General features: G+C 47.6%; 1 protein-coding gene across 7 annotated transcripts in view; it reads left to right on the top strand.

The window, feature by feature from the left end:
• Positions 1 to 13,619, top strand: part of EXTL3 (exostosin like glycosyltransferase 3) — a 136,138-nt gene that overhangs the window by 54,337 nt on the left and 68,182 nt on the right. The gene's annotated exons all lie outside the window — the stretch shown is intronic.

Raw genomic sequence — 13,619 nt, 5'->3', positions numbered from 1 at the left:
GGGCAGGACCCAGGGAACAGCTGGAGCTCTGTCAGGTTTGGGTTGGATATCAGGGAAAGGTTCTTCCCCAGAGGGTGCCGAGGCTCCCCAGGGAATGGTGACATTCCCAAGGCTGCCAGAGCTCCAGGAGCCTTTGGACAGCGCTCTCAGGGATGCACAGAGCGGGGATTTTTGGGTGTCTGTGGAGGGCCAGGAGACCAATGATCCTTATGAATCCCTTCCAACTCAGGTTATCCCATGATTTTAAGCCTGGGAAAAGCTGTCACCAAAGGACGAGCAGTGGAGTTGGTTTGGGTTTTTTCTTTTCCAACTCACCGAGGGTTGCTGTTGTTTTAAAGCTCATTTGTAGTGCCCATATTCATCTCAGAGTTTGGTTTTTCTGCAGAGTCAAGGCTTCTGCTGGGGCAGTAGTCAGAGAGAAGTGAGAGGGATCAGCTCCATCCTGGCTGTGCTGGACTGGGAAGGTTAATTTGTGTTTTTAGTGGCGTATCTGTGGGGCACTTCCTAAGTACAAAGAGCAGCTTTAACCTTAAGTTAAAAGTGCCTGAGATATTCATTCCCCTCTCTGCAAAACAGGGATAAATACTTCTTGATCTGCCAAAAAGGGGCTGTGTGGGTTTAATTAACATTTGCAAAGTGCTTGTGGATAACATCTTTCATCTGAGTCTCTGAAGCGAAATATTCTCGGCATCCTCGCTCGGCATCGCAATTATTCCTCCAGCTGTCGTGAGCTGTGCCAACAAAAACTACTCTGCTGTCATCAAGGGATTGTTGATGCCTTGTGACTTGTTTGGATTTTGATACTCTCTCCCCCCTGCTCCTTCTCCCCATACAATTGCTGTGTAAAATATAGTGTATTCTTCAGATCTGAGGGAGAGAATAAACCTGTTCCTTTCCTCCACAAACTTATTTGTGTCTTAAGTTCTTGCTTGTAGCTCTTTTTTTTTTTGGTCTATGCCCTTGGAGTAGAATTGTCTTTTTTTTTTTTTTTTATGTTTGTACTCTCTATTCTTAAAATACTTTTGGTCTTGTTTTTTTGTATCTCTTTTTAAAATACTGCCATAATTTATTAAACACCAGTCACTCCGGAGAGGCTTGCTGGCCCATGCACTGTCATTTCTTATTTCAAGGTGGATGTGAAAAAACAAATGAATTCCTTCATTCCCTGGACTCGAGTTCTCTCCCAAGATCCCACTCACAGCATTTGGGGAGTTAAAACTTCCAGCTTTGTTCTCCCAAATGCTGCCTTTATTACTAACAGTGCTTTGTGAAATCCTCTTAAAAATCAATATTTCTCAAATCTACTTTTAAAGGAACGCTTGTACATGTGTAGTCTCCAAGGCAATAATATTACCCCTAAGAATTTATAAATTAAATAGTTCCAGGCCCTAGCCAGGTTGAGGTTCAGCCTTTCTGCAAAGCCAGAAGCACATCAGAGCCCCCCCAGTCTATCACTCAGGTAACTGTGGCCATTCCTGTTATTTCTGTGAGGATTCATTAATCCTGACTTAAAAAGCACATGAGATCTAAAATGTATTTTTTTATATATATACTTGAAGGAAGCACAAGCTATCATTTGAAGTCTTGGAACCTCTAAGCTCATAATTATCTGTGGGAATGAAGACTACAAAGGAATGACTTCAAGAGCAGCTGTGTACAGCCTCTTTCATCAACCTGTGTGTTAAAGCTGGCTCTGTTTGCTTTAGCACTTAAACCCTTGCTCCTGTTTGCCCTTCACATGGAATAATGCTGTGGGAGAAGGAGCTGGGGTCTGTCCCACTGTGTGCTGCTCCTTTGGGAAGGGAGCTGGTTCTTAGGGACGTTCTGTTGTTATTGGCAAGGGTTTTAGAGGCAGAAAAACGAAATGCAGCACAAGAACTCCTCTTCCCCTTCTTGAAATTCCAGGTCATAAATCGCAGAGCGCACAGCGAAATGTGGTTATTCTCTGCCTGCTGCTTTTGGCTTGAGGGGTTTGATGCTCCAAATTGAAATTAATAGCCCTGGTTCCCACCGAGGGTGGGGGGAGTTGTGACTTCCCCAAGATTTGTGTCTGTGTTTGTCAGTGTGAACTCCATTATGGGAGAAGGGATGTCTGACTCCCACGTCAAATGTAGCAAGTTTCATCTTCCCAGATGAGGGTTCTGAATTCTTCCAAGTGTGTCAAAGATGGTTTTAAAGATAATAAATCTGACCATGGTGCATGCACTTCCCTCCCTACCAGGGGCTGGGATGTGCTGGGTGAGTACAGCAGGAGCTGGGATGAGATCCACCACTGCCTCCTGAGCTTTGGGCTCGAGGGGGAATGGAAAATCTTCGAGTGAGTGATGACTTAACCAACAACTTTGATTAAAAACTGAGATGAGCCCATCTGAGCACCTTGGTAATCCTTTGCTCTTTATGCAGCTGCTGAGATCTGAGCTTATGGCAGCCCCTTTCCTGCTGGGTCCTTCAGGAATGGTGTCCAGGAGGGGCATTCCCAGTGCTGCTCTCAGCTGGGGGAGGTGTTCTAGTTACCTTTTTGGCTAAAAAGCTTTTGATGTTTTCTTGAGAAATGTCAGGAAATTAAGTCAGTTTTGCTTCTCTGTCTGTTTTGGAAGGGTTGGGTTTTCCCTTCCTCTTTCCTGTCTGATGCTTGTGGCAGTGCAGAGGTGTCTCCTGAGGCAACTTGGGTTTTCATGCCCAGCAAACCTGGGTGGGGGAATCAGAGAAACCTGGAATGGTTTGTGTTGAAAGGGACCTTAAAGCCCATCCAGTTCCACCTCCTGCCATGGGCAGGGACACCTCCCAGTATCCCAGGTTCCTCCAAGCCCCATCCAACCTGGCCTTGGACACTCCCAGGGATCCAGGGCCAGCCACAGCTTCTCTGGACTGTGAGGAGAGACCTGGAAGAGAAAAAGAAAGCAAACAGAGCAACTATTTGAGCAGAAGTGGTTTCTGTAACCCTGAGCTCTGGTTATGAGCAGCTCTGTGCCCTAATGACCCTCCCAGCTCCAGATGAGTGGAGCAGGATGAGCATCCAGGGAAGTTACTGAGTTCTGCCCCCGGACTGGGAACCAAACTGCTTCTGCAGCGCGTGTCATCCTGTGGTTTTATTGCTGAAAAATGGGGCTCCTACTCCCTCTCTTAAGGGACTTTTTGATGTTCCAGCAGTGTTTCATCACCTGAAGAAAGCTCAGAATTACGTCTGTGAAATTGTAATGCTGTCACAGAAGCACAGCCTTGTGTATCATTGGCAGATATTTCCTCTCTCTCCAAATACCCCGAGCCATCAGTGTGTGCTCCTTTTTTAGCTGCTCTTCACTCTGGGACTCTCCTGTTCCTGGAGCAGAGGTGATCAACAAGCAAGTCTGTCATTATTTGTTTCCTTACATATTCCTTAATTACAGCACTTGAGAGGAGAGATTTTTCCTTTCTCTCCCTCTTTGTCTCATTGTAAACCTTTTTTAGGGCTGGATTTAATTGGTGAACTTCAGCTGGTCTTCAGAAATCCATTCCTAGTGTCAGACCTCTTCACTGTCTGCCTTCCCCAGTGGCCTTTTCTCTTTATTTTGAGCAAACTGGCATTTTTGAAGCCAATTGAATTATTCCCCCCCACCTCTGGGCCATTTTTCCCCTGAACTGCTATGATTGATTCCATCCACTCCTTTTAAGCAGCCCTTTTCACTTAGCAGAGTCAACACAGTAAAACGAACTTAGAAAACAGATTTGTTACTCCTTAATATTTCAAACTCCCCAGCCTCACATTTTTACTTTATTTTAACAGAAACCTCCTCTGGAAATCTTTTGTTGGAGGTTTTTATCTCGTTTGATGGCTGGCTCTGGGTTCCAGCATTCCACACACATTTAATGGCCTTAAGCATCATGGAATGCTTCCCATTCCCAGGATTTGGGAGCCTTAGACAGCTCAACACTCTCAGCTCTGGAAATGCAACCACCTGGGAGGTTAATTGGTAAAAAATTATTATTGACAGGAAGAGCAGCATCAGTCTGGGAGCAGATATTTGGGCTGAGGATGCTGGGAGGTTCGTGGCTCATGTACATTTGGATACACAGGCAAATTAATCAGAATTCAGCTTCTCAGTGTTTGAATTGTTCCATTGTTTGAAGTTTATGAAATTTAGTTCTTGCTCTGAATGAAATTTGCCTGAAGGTTTGTCTTAATTTACTTCCAGAGGTAAAATTAAGGTAATTTGAAAGAAGGTCACTTCTGCAAATAAAGGTTTTGTATTGTTGGACTAATTGACTTGGATTAATACCTTTTTACTTAAAAATAGAGTAATTTTCACTAAGTGAAGTCAGAGCTGGGGTAGGACCCAAGGATTCTTGCTGTTTTCAAAGGGATTCTGATTTACTGTGATTTATTCCCCATTTCTGTGGTGCCTGGGCCCTGAGTGTTTGTCACTGACCCTGGGCTCGTGTGTGTTGTGCACAGCAAATCCACCCCATCACCAAGGAAAATCTGCCTTCCCTGAGCAATAAAATGCTTGAGTCTTGCAGAGCAGTTTTAATTGAAAATTTATTTTAAAGCAAGCAGTGTTTTGTTTTTTTTTTTTTTCTGGCACAGTAAAGTAGTAAAGAAGAAAAGCTCCCTGGATGCTTGTAGGAAATTTTAGTTTTTGTTTTTAGTTTTATTCTTTCTGAAATCTCTAATGAAAACAACATTTCTGTGCAATGCAAAGGTTTTAAACACAGTCCAAATGAAAGCTGGGGCAGCTCACGGATCTGTTTTCCTATGGAAAATGCTTCTTCCTTGTGGATGTAATAAAGGCTGAAAAATCTTGCTCACAATTTGATTCTCAGATTTCAGTGCAAGTCTGCTTTAAACCTCTTGAATCTACACACATAATTCATCCTTCCTGGCAAAAGCTCCGCTGCTGATTTTCCTTGTAAAATCAATAAACAGAGATAAAGAGGGAAAAGAAGTGCTGAGATCTTTGAGTGAAGGGGTGTGATGCTGCTTTTGCAGGTACTTGGGAGAAATGAAATTTAAGGCAATTTCCTCATCTCAAGCTGCTGTTCTTTTTTGTAGGTATTGACTTTTAAATCTTGTTCCTTCTCCAGTTCCTGCAAGGAAAGAAACACTTGCACTGAGCTGAACTCGAGCAGATGGTGTTGGAGAAGTGTGAGCAGGAGAGAGGGACCTGCCACTGCTCTCAAGCACAGATTAAACACAATTTCTGTCTATGAAGGTCCCTCTTAACATTAGACCTTGGCTATTTTACCTTGAGTATCATCCTTTCCACTTGAATTACAGTACTGCAGTTTAATTGTAATAAATTACCCAGTTTAAATGTGGTGACTGCTTCAAAAGCTTGGATTTTGCCTGCCTGATATTTGGCTATGGATAGCCCTGATTGGCATCAGGAATTACTGTCCGGGCATTGAATTCAGTACAGATTTTATTCAGCATAAAATCCCAGACTGGTTTGGGGTGGAAGGAACCTTAAAGCTCATCCTGCACCACCTCCCACTGTCCCAGGCTGCTCCAAGCCCTGTCCAACCTGGCCTTGGGCACTTCCAGGGATCCAGGGGCAGCCACAGCTCCTCTGGGAATTCTGTGCCAGGGCCTCCCCACCTTCACAGCTGAGAACTCCTCCCCAATATCCCATTGAAATCTGCCCTCTCTCAGCCCTCAGTTATCTGTACTGATAGGGGATGGACATTGTGCTGGTTCTTAGCTCTTCTTCAGTCCGCTGTTGGTTTCAGAGAGGTTTGGGGAAGAAAAAACTATTGGCTTCATTTCTTTATCTTTCTCTCTTTCTCTTTCTCTTTTTTTCCTTTCCTTTCCTTTCCTTTCCTTTCCTTTCCTTTCCTTTCCTTTCCTTTCCTTTCCTTTCCTTTCCTTTCCTTTCCTTTCCTTTCCTTTCCTTTCCTTTCCTTTCCTTTCCTTTCCTTTCCTTTCCTTTCCTTTCCTTTCCTTTCCTTTCCTTTCCTTTCCTTGTCCTTTCCTTTTCCTTTCCTTTCCTTTTCCTTTCCTTTCCTTTCCTTTCCTTTCCTTTCCTTTCCTTTCCTTTTCCTTTCCTTCTTTCCTTTCCTTTTCCTTTCCTTTCCTTTCCTTTCCTTTCCTTTCCTCTCCTCTCCTCTCCTCTCCTCTCCTCTCCTCTCCTCTCCTCCTCCTCTCCTCTCCTCTCCTCTCCTCTCCTCTCCTCTCCTCTCCTCTCCTCTCCTCTCCTCTCCTCTCCTCTCCTCTCCTCTCCTCTCCTCCTCTCCTCTCCTCTCCTCTCTCTCCTCTCCTCTCCTCTCCTCTCCTCTCCTCTCCTCGTCCTCTCCTCTCCTCTCCTCTCCTCTCCTCTCCTCTCCTCTCCTCTCCTCTCCCTCTTTCCCTCTTTCCCTCTTTCCCTCTTTCCCTCTTTCCCTCTTTCCCTCTTTCCCTCTTTCCCTTTCTTCTCTCTCTCTCTTTCTTCCCTCCCTCTCTTTCTTCCCTCCCTCTCTTTCTTTCCTTAAGCCAGGAGGGTTATTTTTGGGCCCACTAGAAGCCCAAAGCTGCTTCCCTTGGAGCTGAGGTGTCTCAGGGTGATGCTGGAAAGTGCAGTGCAGAGAGCTTGAAGTGTCCCCAGAAGTGCTCAGAGAAGGAGATTTCTCAGATCTTTTACAGGATGAAGTGTTTTAGTCACTGATGGTGGCTTTGGCAGGACCTTTGCAGTGAGGGCTCTTTCATCTCGTGGTGGGATCAGAGTGTGACAGGCCATCCATGGAGTCTCTCTGATGCCATGGAGAGCAATTGCTGCCCTTGGGGGAGGATGTGAGGCCTCTTCACATCTTCTCTTCTGAGGATTTGGTGTATCCCTGCTCAGAGCTCCGTGAGCAGGGGCACTGGAGGGATTTCCCCAAAGAAACTTTTACCTGCCTCATTGTCCCCTCCACATCCATGCCAGGCCCTTCCCTGGACTCTGCCTGGGAGCAGCTCTGGATGTCACTGGTGACCACTGTCAGTCAAGCTGTGACATTCCTGCCCTGTCCCCTGGCCCAGCCTGGACAGGATCCCACAGTTCAACTTCCAGCTCCAAAATCAGAACACCCTGGTCCCAGCTCCCTTTTAGGACATTCCCCAGCCCGTGCCATTTCCTGAACCTTATCTTGCTCTGTTTGGGTTCACTTTGGCTTGGTTTGACTCACAATTATGGGTACAGCCCCTGGGTTTAGTCCTTGTCCCTGTCATTTCACCTCTGATTATTCCTTGTGTCCCCTCTCTGTGTGGGAACTGAGCCCTTCCAGGTGAGGGACACTTCTCCAGGATGGTGCCCATGGGCCATGTTCTTGGGGCCATCTCTAGTCACACTTTTATTGGCATGAAATTTGCTGATAATAATTGTCTTCCCATGGCAGGGTTGTCCCTTTTCTAATTCTTCTTGTCTGACTTGACTATAAAAGTGTTAAAAGTGTCAGAGGCTTTCTCTGTAGTCCTGCCTGGAGCCTCAAAACTTTAATTTTGTCACAACACAGAACCTTTCTCTGATTGGTCTTTATCCTAACATTGGTGTCATCATGCCAAATTCCCTCCTCTGCCAACGTGCCCAGGCCTTAATATGAAATTAAACCATGGGAAATCCAAACTACTTCAGCAAAAAACTCCAATTTCTGGTCATGAGGTGGCTCAGGGTGGCTGGGGAAGCAGTGCTGATGGAAATCTGCACATCCAAGGGCTCCTTCAGCACAAGATGCTAAAATCAGCACCAAGAGAGAGATAATTGGCTGTATATTTCTCAATTTATGTGGTTTTAATCCATTAAATAATTTACAAAATGCAATCCCACGTGGTTTAAGGTTTATGGGGAGAGAGAATGAGGCTGCTTGAGAAAAATTCAAAAGCAATAGGTTGCCTTAGGTGGTACCTCACTAACTATTTCTTCATCCCATGGCTACAACTTCAGACTTTACAAAAACTGGTTTGTTTGGTTTTTGGGGTTTTTTTAGAAGAAATCCAAGACAAATATTGAAACTTCTTAGGTATTCATATTTGAGGCATGTCAAACATCTCATCTTGGCAGAACCAGGCACAGTTGAGGCTAACACATAAAAGTGATCATAAAAGAGATATTTTGCTCCTGTTTGCTGTGACCATGAAATTCCCATTTCAATTTCACTTTTTTGAACAAAACATTACCTTTTAATGTTTAATCCAGATCTGTAAGGGAGGCTGAGCTTTCAAGCTCCCGTGCACCTTTCCTGGGTGGGATGTCTCATTCTAAGGATGTGGGAGTCTGTGGGCTGTGGCAGTGGAGGCAAGGAACTGGTTTTATTCTCTTTAGTGCTTTTTCACAGCTTCTGCAGGCTGGAAGTGCCTCCTCCTAGAAGCAACATAAAATCAAAAGGAGATCTGAGGTTTTCAGTGTTGTGGTTCTTCTCTTTGCACAGCTGGTGCTTCTCAGAGGTGTTTCAGATGGGGAAGTGAAACCCCCAGCTTTTATCTGTGGAGCACTGTGTGTTGGTTGCTTGAAGTATTGCAAACTCCCAAGCAGTTAAGTGAAATTTCCAGGAAATTGCCATTATTTAGGTCAGCTAAGTGCCTTTGAGTTGTCTTTTGTGTGTATCTGTTTCTCGTTGCAGCAATACTTCAGAAAAAAATGCAGCTCAAAGAGCAAACTGCTTTGGTTGTGACAGGATCATGGAATGGTTGGGGTGGGAAGAGACCTAAAAGTTCTCATTTCAAACTCCTGCCATGGGCAGGGACACCTCCCACTATGCCAGGGTGCTCCTTGAACACTTCCAGGGATCCAGGGGCAGCCACAGCTTCTCTGGGCAACCTCTTCCAGGGCCTCCCAACCCTCACAGGGAACAATTCCTTCCCAAATCCCATCCATCCCTCTGGCAGTGGGAAGCCATTCCCTGTGTCCTGTCCCTCCATCCCTTATCCCAAGTCCCTCTCCAGCTCTCCTGGAGCCCCTTCAGGCCCTGGAATAGCTCTGAGCTCTCCCTGGATCCTTCTCTCCAGATGAACACCCCCAACTGATCCAATTCCCACCATCCTCAAAACAATTAATTGCTTCTTCTGTGAACTTTGCCTGGTTATGTTTTAGTGCAAAGGAAATGGCCTCAAGCTGCACCAGGGGATGTTTAGGGTAGATACGGGGAGGGAAAAAATCATGGGAAGGGTTGTAAAGCATTGGAACAGCTGCTCAGAGCAGGGCTGGAGTCACTAAAAATGTGTGTCCTCTTGTTCTGTCACCGGGCAGCAACTGGCAGAACAAGAGGACACAGTCTCAAGCTGCATCAGGGAAGGTATAGGTTGGATATTAGGAAAAAGTTTTTCACAGAAAGAATAATAAAGTACTGGAATGCTCCCTTCCCAGGGAGGTGGCAGAATCACCATCTCTGGATGTGTTTAAAAGAAGACTGGACATGGCACTTGGTGCTCTGCTCTGGTTGAGGTGTTAGGGCACAGGTTGGACTCGATGATCTCAGAGGTCTCCTCCAACCTCATTATTCTGTGATTCTGTGTGGATGTGGCACTTGAGGACACGGTTTAGTGGTGACCCTGGTGATGCTGGTTGATAGTTGGACTTGATGATCTTGGAAAACTTTTCCAACCTTAACAATTTCTGGGATGTTGTGAAACCCAGCAGAATGTTTGGAGGAGCCTGTGCTGTGTGAAGTGTGTGGCACACAATGAGATCAGACAGGGAGCTCCCCCCGTGCCGTGGGCAGTGGAGCGTTTTAATTGGAGGCAGCAGGGCGTTAATGGCAGGTAGCTTCCTGTCCCTGCCCGGCTTGGTGGCACCTTGGAGCACTTCCTGCCAAGCATCATCCGAGTGTCACCTCTTCAGGAGATCAGGGGGTGGGGGCTCTGGCAGCTGGGAGGGTTTTTTGCATGAGCGCTGTCTGTCTGTAGTGCTCGTTCTCTGTCGTGACTCTGCCTTGGTGCTGGGATGAGGCACAAGGGTTTAGAAGAATGCAGGACTGAGTGAAGCTCTCAGGGTTCAAGTTCTGCCTCTCTGATTTGGAGTGACCCCCATGAGCCACCAAGGCCTGGCTCAGTGACCCCCAGGAGCCACCAAGGCCTGGCTCAGTGACCTCAGGAGCCACCAAGGCCTGGCTCAGTGACCCCAGGAGCTACCAAGGCCTGGCTCAGTGACCCCAGGAGCCACCAAGGCCTGGCTCAGTGACCCCAGGAGCCACCAAGGCCTGGCTCAGTGACCTCAGGAGCCACCAAGGCCTGGCTCAGTGACCCCCATGAGCCACCAAGGCCTGGCTCAGTGACCCCAGGAGCCACCAAGGCCTGGCTCAGTGACCCCAAGAGCCACCAAGGCCTGGCTCAGTGACCCCAAGAGCCACCAAGGCCTGGCTCAGTGACCCCAGGAGCCACCAAGGCCTGGCTCAGTGACCTCAGGAGCCACCAAGGCCTGGCTCAGTGACCCCAGGAGCCACCAAGGCCTGGCTCAGTGACCCCAGGAGCCACCAAGGCCTGGCTCAGTGACCTCAGGAGCCACCAAGGCCTGGCTCAGTGACCCCAGGAGCCACCAAGGCCTGGCTCAGTGACCCCAGGAGCCACCAAGGCCTGGCTCAGTGACCCCAGGAGCCACCAGGGCCATGCCTTGCTGCCTGTGGCAGATCCATGGGGGCTCAGGGAAGCAGGGCTGGGCTGCTGTGTGTGAAGCCTGAGCACGTGGCTCATTTGCATGGTGGCCTCACATGTTTGCAGAGTCTGGTTTGGGCTGTAAAGTGCTCGGCTCCTCTTTCTGGTGAGCAGGTGTTTGGCAAGGAAGGAGCCATCACACCATCAGCTGGGAGAGAGGAGGAATCTGCTCCCGGAGTGTTGATTCAGAAGCCATGGCTGCTGTTCAGGAAACTTTTATTGAAAGAGTTTTCTGAAGTTCTTTCCTTGAAAATGAAATGAGAGACTTCCTGGGCTTCCACTCCTGTGCTTGTAACTCCCTTCTTCCCTGGCAGAAATCCTGACCCCACCCTGGCTGTCCCCTCCTGTCAGGGAGTTGTGCAGAGCCACAAGGTCCCCCCTGAGCCTCCTTTTCTCCAGGCTGAGCCCCTTTCCCAGCTCCCTCAGTTGTTCCTGGTGCTCCAGCCCCTTCCCCAGCTCTGTTCCCTTCCCTGGACACGCTCCAGCCCCTCAATGTCCTTGTGAGGGGCTCAGAAGTGTCCCCAGGGCTGGAGGTGCCTCAGCAGTGCCAGGCACAGAGGGACCATCACTGCCCTGGTCCTGCTGCCTGCACTGTTAAGTTGATTAATTAAATTAGTCACTGTTGCCTTGTCTCTTAGTTACTGTGGAGTTCTCATTTATATTTTTGCTGTTTGCAAGGTTTCCTTTAGGGCTGAATTTTTGGACATGACTCAAAATAAAGCCACAATTCCAGATATGACTCAGACCTCACCAGGTACTCCAAAGGGATTCTAGGGCTGTGTGGTGATTTCTGCTCATCCTGGTCTCCTGCTTGTATCTGGTGTGTTCCTGACTTGAAAAATAGATGAGCTTAGGCTCTTTTGCTCTTTTTTTCCTGACTCCATGGATCCCCGAGGTGATGGCTGTGGCTGGAGCTGTGGGACTTTGTGTGGGCTCTTCCTCCTCAGCATTCCCATGTCCTTGTCTGTGGGTTTGTGTTAAGATTGGCCAGTGGGAATGACCATTTTTTGAAATGCTCCTGCAGCTGAAAAAATGAAGCCTGTCTGCCCTTTCCTCCTGGAATGATTACAGAAGGGTTTTAGCTTTAGGGAGAATATTGGACAGAAGTTGCTGTTGGAAGGCAGAGGTGCAAATGGGATTTCCTAAACACAGCCTTGCTCCAGTTCTGCCCTTGTGTAACACAGTGGCAAAAATAGCAGCTCTTTCTGGGAAAACTGGAGCAGGCTTGGAAGGTCCCACCTGTTCTGTGCTCCTTATAGTTCCTTTATATTCCTTATAGTGCATTTTCCAGAGGGATTTTGGCACTGTGGGAGCTGAGCACAGCAGCAGCCACGGAGCTGGGGCTGTTGCCTTTTTCTGTGGCCCTTTTGTGGGCATAAGTAGGTCAGTGGCACCAGTGCTGCTTGTGACACTTCCCCCTGAAAGCAGAGCAGAGCTCTGGGGCTGTTTCCTGGCCTCTTGCTTTATTCAGGGTTACGTGTTTGGCTTCAAACTGGCACAGGGCGATGACTTCAGTCTGCTGCTGTGGCACTGCCTTTCTTCTGAGGCTCTGAGCCACTCATGCCACAGCACGAACGTGCTGGGGGACTCAGGGGATCCCTGTGCTGCTGCTGGGTCTGGGTGTGGAAAGGTGATGGGAGAAAATGCTGGCAAAGGGTTCCCATTTCTATCACAACTTTTTATTCCAGATTACCCCATGCTCCTTCAGGGTGGTGAAGCCCCTGTGAGGGGTTAATACATTGTCTCAGCAATTCAGAGTTGATGTGCAGTGAGTTTTGGACTGGAAGTTCTATTATTCATTTGTTTTGGCCTTCGTTTTGAGGACCTCAGAGCATTTTACAAAGAGCTACCCCTCCTCTGCAAAACTAGCAGAAGGTCCTGGGTACCGGAATATATTCTCTTCCAAAAAACCCCCAAACTTCAGAGCTGCATGACTGAAGGGTCAGCAATAAGCACCCTTTCCTCCTTCCTTTCATCCTTTTATTGCGTTTAACTTGGGGGTGTTCAATGCCTTTTTTTTTTTTTTCATTATTTTTTTATGCTTCCAGTTTGAGTTTTTGTATGTTGCTGGCATTTCTTGCTCCCATGCTCAGATTTTATTTCAGTCAGAGCTATGAAGCCGTTGAAGTCAGACCAGCACAAGATGATTAATTTTTCCTGTCTCCCAAGATCATCTTTTGAGAGACTATCAAGACATATGTTCTCAAATAGATTCCCTGGTAGCGTGGGGGTTATGGGAATGGCTGAGCAAGGCTGTGCCCTTTCCTTCCTGTAAAACTGGGATGGTTGGAAGATGCCAATCAATCAATTTTGTGTCCTGCTTCCATCTTTTGCTCGCCTTCCAAACAAATTTGTAAGACGCTTTACATCCTGCTGAACGGGAAGTAGCTTTTGATTATATTTCTCCTCTCAGCTGCTCTTTGTGACCCATGAGCTCCCTGGTGAATTCCCAAGGAATGCTGCGAGCCAGGGAACAGGAGCAGAATTCCCTGAGGTTGTGCAGAAGGCTCTGAGGCACAGCTGGGAACCAAACCCCGGTCACACGACACCCTTGCCTTAACTGCTGAACAAGAATTCCCTCCTCCTGTGCCTCTAATAGAAACTGCAGGGCCAAATTAAGTGGGCAGATGGTAATCACTGCTGCTGAGTTATCCCAGCGGTGGAATTACTGCAGCCCTCTGCTGTTCCCTACTAATTTGGAAAGTTTGCTGCCTGCCTCTTTCCCCCACCCCTCCCAGAGCTCCACCTTGCCACATTCCAGGCTCTGCCTTGTGGGAAAAAGAGCCCGAATGACCATCAAGAGCCCAGATGTTGTGGCTGGGGGCAGGAAGCACAAGTCAGCTCTCCCTGATTTGTGAAGCTAAAAATAGTGAGAGCATTAATGAATCTCTGCCTTCAGCTGCCTGGGCAGGCTGGCCTCTCCAGAGGCATTTTCCTTGTGGGAAGCCCTAGGCACAGGGAGCAGCTCCTTAGATTAATTCCTCAGTGGCTTGGTTCCTTGTTTTATTTGCATTACAGGAGTGCCTGCAGGCCTGAGTGCAGCTCA

This window comes from Haemorhous mexicanus, chromosome 3 (assembly GCF_027477595.1).
Source record: "Haemorhous mexicanus isolate bHaeMex1 chromosome 3, bHaeMex1.pri, whole genome shotgun sequence".
Taxonomy (NCBI): Eukaryota; Metazoa; Chordata; class Aves; order Passeriformes; family Fringillidae; genus Haemorhous; species Haemorhous mexicanus.
The sequence above is the reverse complement of the archived record's forward strand: the minus strand, read 5'-3'. Positions and strand labels throughout refer to the sequence as shown.